Genomic DNA, 8,240 nt, shown 5'->3' with positions numbered 1-8,240 from the left:
GGGAAAAAAAATTAATCACAGTGAAACCTTCCCATAGCCAATGAGACAGTGGGGAAGAGAGTGTACACCAATGCCAAGTGGAAAAGGAAAAGAAACTTCATGGAATTTCTCCTTATCCATTTTCTCAAGAGAACAGGAAGGTGAGACATAAAAAGAATAACTAGAGAAAGAAGTATTAGTTAATTGGGCTGTTTGCTCTGCAAAGACACCTTTAACAGTAGACTATGTACTGTTGTGCCTCAAGACCTTTATATTAGAAAGGTTTGAGGAACTGGGATTCACCTTTTGCCTTTGATGTTTTTTTCACTCCCCACTCACTCTGCTTTTTCAACAGGTTTAAGGTAAGAAACTAAAGTTTGCTCTCCTAAGCTGTCATTCTTACAGTCCTCTGCAGGCTAAGATCCTCAGGCACCAAAATCTCAGAATACTGTGTTGAGTAAAGGCTGATTTTCTGAAAGTTTTAAGAAATTATTAATGCTATTTCCTCTTCCGTGGCAGTAAAACATACTCCATTCTATCCATGCTTAGTCCATCTTTAATTTACTTTGGACTATTTCTTTCTTTTTAAATGTTTCTATGTAGTACTTATTTTAAATGCAAAATTGTCACATAATAACAACAACAACAACAATAATAATAATATTGTCTGTAGCTTTTCTCCGCACTTCCTTAATAGAAAATTGTTTTTGTGATTGTCTGTGTTATAGGTAAACCTTTAAATAGATGCACTGTGTTATAGGTAAACCTTTTATACAAAAATATTTTATAAATATTTCAAACTCTTTGAAAAATGTCAGTCTGCCACTGTACTTTTCCAACCATGAAAATCAACAAAGGTGAGGATATTAATACATTGGCTCCCACTTATTGATATATTCAGCAGTAGACATACTACTTTTCCTGTATTTAAAACCAAAATGCTTCTGATAAAGGCAAGAAAAATACTTCAAGACAAATCATTCTCTGCCTTTTGGGGAAGACTGTCAGAATAGAAACTTTTTCCATGAGTGTGCTGTGATCATAGGTCCAGAGACCATGGCAGCAGCACTCAGTGTTGGCTTAGAGATGCTTTATGTTGGAGCCAGCATATGGCTCATCATATAGTATTGAAAATTTCAAAATACATCAGTAAACAGCCACAAAAATCAATAAATAAGCTTGTGGGGTGGATGTACTCTACAGCTTCTTGTTCTCTAAATGCATTCTACATCCTCTGTAATAACTGACAATGCAACTCCTATCCATATTAGAGTAATAATGGAAAAAGTATTGAGGGGAATACTTCATCATCTTTATGGTAAAGGAGCCTTTCTGTGATAGATCAAAAGTATGGTTTTATGCTGAGGGGACACACACACATCCAAACTCAATACATTTGAAACTGATAAAAAGCAGAGCATGCAGATGGCTGAACTGCCTGGGTTTAATGTTCATTAGCATGCCAGCAAATTATTTAGGTAGTGTGTGGTTTTGTAGCCTGTTATGCAGCAGTTACAAATATACACACAACTGCTTGCAAGCAACTATCTGTAGTCTAATATGAGAAGACACTGTTAATGATGCACCACAACATCTTCCAAGTTTCTCTGGCACCACTAAAAAAACAGAAAATAGGCTGGGGCTAGAACTATCAGAGATATCTTTCAGGCCTGCTGTACAGCTGTGTCAGACTTCCAGGTTAACAGTGAGCATATAAAATGCAAAGGCAGGGAGTCTGAATTCAGGTAAGGTATAGTTTATGGACAAATAGCAGGATGAGTGGAGTAGGGAAGTCATAAGATACTTGTTTATTTATATGTTAAAATGTGCATGTCATGCACCAGGGTCATTCATTTTTCCACTCATCTGAGATGGTCTGATGTTCACTCTCAACTCTGTAAGAGGAAAACTTAGTTTAGGAAAAATCATCAGCATTGAGAAAGTAGCTGCATGAACCTTTCCAAACTCAGAAGAATCATCTTGGACTCAGTGCAGAATTCGATGCTTTGCCTTCAGCTCCTACATTCCCACAGATTCAGAAGCTATGGGCCTGACAGGATGCACACAAACTTCCAACAAAAGCAATGGAAACCTCAGTGCCTCTTGAGTAGGGGAGATGAGCCCGTAGGTTCAGATTCTCAGCCAACATAGATCAGTACTACTCCACAGATTGCAACAGAGCTGTGCTCACCCACGATTTGGCCCGAAACATTTTAGACAAAGATCATATCAGCATCTAAACAGACAAAGTGGAAAGAATGTTGTAATGGTGGTGGGCTTCATTATTTATTCAGACTCATGGCCCTTACAGCAGAAGTTCTGGAACAGCAAGCCCTAACCTTCCTAAACCCAGGACAAAACTACTGAGCAAGTAACATGATGTCAGCAACAGTGCTTTAAGGTATTTCCTAGCCTCCTTTTTAACTTAGTTACCATGGCTATAGACAATACATAGTCTGGGGGCCAAGGACTGGGTCTCTCCACCTTGAGAAGGTGCTCGGTGCTTCCTCTACTGACACAAAGTGCTGCTGAAGCACCTTAGGCACCAAACTCCCATCTATGCAGTGTTCCCTTGTCTCATCTGCCAGACCACTATAACTGGACTTCAACTTTAAACCTGGGTAGAGGGCTCTTGAAAAATGAAGAAGAGTTCTTGCCTCCTGGCAAAAAGCCCTTCATCCCCAACACCGAGACCCACACCTCATCTCAAAGTATTTCCGACCAGCAACTATCTGCACAAAGGTCCCCAGCATTCCTCTTATTCCAGCTTCCCTCTGAGATCAAAACCAAGGACTTCACAGCAAGGGGTGGTGCAGACACAGCAGCAATACAGAAGGTACAATGAGATGCAATGCCACAATGAAGCAGAGACGGATGTTGGCACCACCAGACCTGCAGCTGTGGTTTAGAAGCTGTGGGACAAACTCACCAGTAGGCAGTAAGGAAATGAGGTGGATTGTTGCCAGTTCTTTTCTTTATTTGCATATATATTCTGTTGTGATTTCCTAAGACTGTGATCAAGTTCTCTTTTCCTAATATGAATTTTTCTGTAGCTCTTTCAAAGAGCTGTCTCTATCTTGTGTGAAGGGCACTTTAAGTTTTTCCAGATTTCTGGGTAGAGATGTAAGCTCATCAAAGGAAATTTTTTTATACCAAATTAATTATTTCTCACTGCTCTTCATTACCTGATGGGAAGGCTGTAGCTGTATAACTACAGAGTCAGTGACAACTTGTCTTGAAATTGTAATAGAGTTCTCACCTACACTCCTCAACATGCCAGACTGGCATATTTTTGATTCTTTTATGATTCTGTGATAGTCCTGTGATCTTTGGCAGAGCATCTATACACACTCAGGGGAAAGATTAATTATGTGAGATAAGCCTGCTGTTTGAATTCCCATCTCTGATCAACATTCAGCTCTCACCTGTTCTGAAGATTGATTACCCCACAGACCACAGATGTCTGGTCCAGTAGCAATACATGTTGAGCTTATTTTTTCACCATACCAAGGTGGAAATGTGTATATCCTGAATTCATATAAAAACTAAATTTATGCCACATTACCTTACTATAGGATTCTTGCATCTTTAATTGAAGTAATTTTTGAACATACAACAAATTTCATGTGAAATGAACCTAGCCATGAGTACTTGGTCTGCAGGAACTTTTCTAATGTCAACTAAGTGTTTTAAATCTGATCATTTCCATTCTCCTAACAGGAAAATCTAAACTAAACACACAGTATACAGAATTAAAAGTGTTAGGATACTGAGGTGCTAGGGAAGAACCCAAGTAAAATCATGTTATGCTATTAAATTATAGATAACCAGCACAAAGTAAGAGTCCAATCCTCTGCTGCAAAGTCATCACTATCAGATTTTGCTTGGTAAAGTGGCAGAGCATAAGATAGAGTCCCAGGTGTGCAAGGAACTTCAATCCCTGTGAGGAAAAATACACAGGTTACAAGTTCTGCTGTGGCCCAACTCTACCTCTGCTCTGTAGTTCAGCTGTGGACCTTTCCCATGGTTGCTGAGTATTTGTGATATCTACCTCAGAGTTATCTGCCTCAGGGAGAACAGCATGATTTATAGCTAAGGCAGTGGAATGGAGATTCCATTTATAAGTGGAAACAAGTTTGTTTCTATCCTTGTTTTATGTGGAAAGACTTTCTGTTCCTGTGCCTCTCTGTCAGTTTGCACTTTAGACTCTCTTGGGTAGCGGCTGCTGCTTGTAGAAAAGCATTCCAGAAAGCTAACAGGATCCTTGGCTTTATCAAGAGAAGAGTGGCCAGCAGGTCAGGGGAAGTGATTCTCCCCCTGTACCCTGCTCTCCTGTGTCCAGAGAAGGGCCACAAGGATGAATAGAGAGCTGGAGCACCTCTCCTATGAGGACAGACTGAGAGAGTTGGGGTTATTCAGTCTGGAGAGGAGAAGGCTCTGAGGAGACCTTATTGTAGCCTTCCAGTATCTGAAGAGGCCTACAAGAAAACTGGTGAGGGACTTTTTGGGACGTCAGGTAGTGATAGAACTAGGGGGAATGGGTTCAAACTAGAGGAGGGTAGATTTAGGTTGGAAATTAGGAAGAAGTTCTTCACCATGAGGGTGGTGAGACACTGGAACAAGTTGCCCAGAGAAATGGTGGAAGCTCAAACCCTGGAAGTTTTTAAGGGCAGGGCTCTGAACAACCTGATCTAGTGGGAGAGGTCACTGCTCATGGCAGGGGGGTTGGAACCAGGTGATCTTAAAGGTCCCTTCCAACCCTGAAATGTTTTTGACTCTATAAAGGTACCCCGGTGCTGTTGGTGACTCAAACTACATGAGCACCCTGCAATATTGTAATAAAGGAGATCTATTGTTGGTCTTGGGACATTCCTAGCAGTGTGCTCCTGGACACAGCTCATCCTGCCCACCTGAAATGACAAACTAGGAGCTGGGAGGCCCTAAGGGGAATCAGATCTTTGAAGTTCAGCTGGGACAGCCTCTGGGTGCCCCTTCAGGAGCTCCAGGCCCTGGAGAAATGTGAAGTTGGCCCCCAATACTATTCTCAAATTGGCACATGCCCAGCATACCTATGTAAAGGAAGAAACTGAATTACAACACAAAGGCATCTTGCATCTGGAGGACATGTTCTCAAAACAGCAAACCATCTTTGTTATGAATGTAACATATGTGGTATTCTTCCTCTGTTTGGCACGAGATAAGAAAAACAGAAGCAAAGCAAAAATGAAAACAAAATGGAGCATATAGGCATCGTGAAACAATTACTGTGCTGGGTCTCATTAGTATCTAAATTTGGGATTGCCAATCTTGTTTTAAAAACAGTTCTGTTCAACACTCAGTGACAGAATTTTAAAAGCTGACATATCTTGCTGTATTGTGGTCCACAGTCACAGCTGGTGTAAATCAGAATGAACTAATGAAGTCAGTGGAGCTTCTCTGATTTACACTAGCTGAGGTTATGGCTCAATAAGGTTAGACTTGCTTTCTAGGAGTGTTCAAGGAAGCCAACTTCTGTGTGTCCTGTGATGAAGTGGTTATTTATAATGGCCTTCAGTGTGGTTTGGAGCCAAATTTCCACATCAAAAGTAGCTTTATAAGAGATATCCTTACAGTGAGGTTCAGTGCAAAATCATGACTTCAGAAGCCAGCTTTCCTCATGCTCTCAAGTATTTGATTTCAGCCTGAAAACCATTTGAGAAGCCAAGAAAAGCAGAACCATTCCTGCCTACTTCCCCAGCTCTGCTTCATCTTTGAGTCGCCTGCATATCCAACAGGCCCTGACCTACACTGCCCATTTATCAAAGCGAGTTACTCTAAGTGTCTATTTATTTATGTTCAGAAATTCCCAGTAAGACAGACAGGCTTCATACTTAACCTGAAAATTTGGGGATGGAGGTGGAGTTCTTACCAGTTCCAAAGCGATTTGTTTGACTTGGCCACCGGCAAAAATAAAACACAATAATGTGTCCCAGAGTCACAGCGAGAAGTGAAGGTCACAAGAAAACAGATCACGGCTTTCACAGCTCTTCGGCTTCAGTGCACTGAGTTATGACTCCTATTATTTACTTACTGACTGCCCACCCTGTGCGCAGGCTCCACGCTTTCAAAAAGCAGCAGGTCTCTGCTTCAAAGAACTGACAAGCTAAGCAAGAGTGTACAGTCTGTCCTGAAGCTACATTAACCTCCTCCTCCACTTTGGATCTGAAAGGTCAGGTGAGCTCACAGCCCTCGGGTGACTTCTGCCATCCTCTTCTGCTCACCAGACTGCCATGCCTATACCCCTGCACCTCTGAGCTCTCTTCTGCTGTATTTTACCAAAAGGTTGTCGTGGCAAAGATGTTCCTGATGTAACCAAACCCTCTTTCTGGGCACAAATTGTTGATGTGTTACAGAATGTCTTTTGCAGAAGCATATTGTTGGGTTTTTTTTCATAGGAAGGCCCCACTCCCTTCATATCCAGCCTCAATGCACTCTATTGGAGCACAATGTGGCAGGCACTTGCACTGACCTTGTCACTTGGACACAGACTTTCTTCCCTAGAACTTCTTCCTAGAAAAAGGTCTCTGGAGTCCAGCTGTTTAGATCCTAAACCAGAGACGAAGCCTCTCTAAATCTCTGAAGTGGTTTCTTCAAATCCTCTGTAGAGTGCCACTCTTTTCCATGTTCTTTCCTGTAGGTTTAATCCTCTATGGGCTCACAGGGGCCAAAGAGACAACTTTGTGGGGATACTTCTAAAAATAGTATCTTTCAAATATACAGGACCAGAGAAATCCATGCACAGGCTGAATATAAAACATCAGTATGTAGAAGCCTACTTCACACTTTAGCATCTTAGGAAGTACCACTTTCTCCTAAGAGCTACAGGTTCCTCCTCCTCTTTCACACTCAGGTTTTGGTTTTGGTCTACTCCCTCCCCCCAAAAGATCTGATAAATATTCTCTCATTAAGAGCTGCAATTTCATTTTCCAGGGTATGTTCCTGGTCTACCTCTGAGGTACTACTGTTCAGTTTCCAGCCACCCAAACAGGCTGGTTTCTTCTAAGCACTCAGCACAGCAGTTTGAGTGCTGCCTTTCTGGATACACAAATATCGCTCCCTGTTCCTTCCTTATTAAAACTTTTTCTAGCTAGACATTTTTTCTTGGAAACTAGGACTTAACATGGAGCCAAGGTAAAGGCAGAAAATAATGACTAAAATCAAGAGCCTGCATTTGTTCATACACTTAGGCAGGTATACTGAAGCCTCATAAGTGCAAAATGCACCTTCTGTTCCCCCCTGTTTCTACACCTTGATTTGAGGACTGTGATTAATTTTTTTAAAGAGCTTGCTGGGTTCACTTGTTACTTTAGAGGTAAATATTGTATTTTTCTACTTAACACATCTTACAAACACCTATTATTTTCCTCTGTAACATTGCTTAATGTTCTCCTCAGAAACAGCCTCACAAATGGCAGAGACATCTGCCACCATCACCTGCTACATGTGCTGTGATTTCTTCTCAGCTTCTTTAGGTGAAGCAACTGTGGTGTAGATTTTTTTCTTAGCCTGGGCATTGTTCAGCTTTTAAAATGACACTCTGTCTGAGTTCTAAGCCAAACAAAATTCTTACCTTTCTTAAATAATTTCCATGAGCTGTTTTGTTTGGTTTTCCCAAAACCAAGGGAAATTCTATTAACTGGAGCATATTTCAAAAACAAAAGTCTACCAGGCAAATTAATTTAGTTTCTCTTAACACTGTCACACAGACTTTTCACTATTTGGCTCTAATTTTGGTTTTAAATGCATGTCTGTTCTTACTAGAGTTGAACTGGAAAGCAGTCAGACAATTCTCAGATAATGAGCAGGAAAAAACAATGTAAACCCATTATCCCAGAGGAACTAGAAATAGTTAATGACGCACAAGTAATGAAATCGCTTTCCTCATCATCAGAATTTATCCTGGACCAGAGTGTTACAGAACCTTCTTTGAATCTTGTTGGGGCAAAGACAGGAAACTGCATCTTCTAAGTTTTAGAAATAGAACTCAAACATGTAAACATAAGATATTATGCCCCTATCCTTTAAGTAACATTTATATTATCTAAAATAAACAGTCTTTCTGAAGTTAGTCTGTAATTGACATCTGACACAGTCCACATTGCAACAGATACGATAAGTGCAGTAAACAGGAGAAATTATGCTTCTCTGTGCTCTGAGAAATATTGATATTTCCTTACACAGATAAACTTTCTTTTGTTGCTATGCAACCCTCACACAACACA

This window comes from Heliangelus exortis, chromosome 3 (assembly GCF_036169615.1).
Source record: "Heliangelus exortis chromosome 3, bHelExo1.hap1, whole genome shotgun sequence".
Taxonomy (NCBI): domain Eukaryota; kingdom Metazoa; phylum Chordata; class Aves; order Apodiformes; family Trochilidae; genus Heliangelus; species Heliangelus exortis.
Note: the sequence above shows the minus strand (reverse complement) of the source record.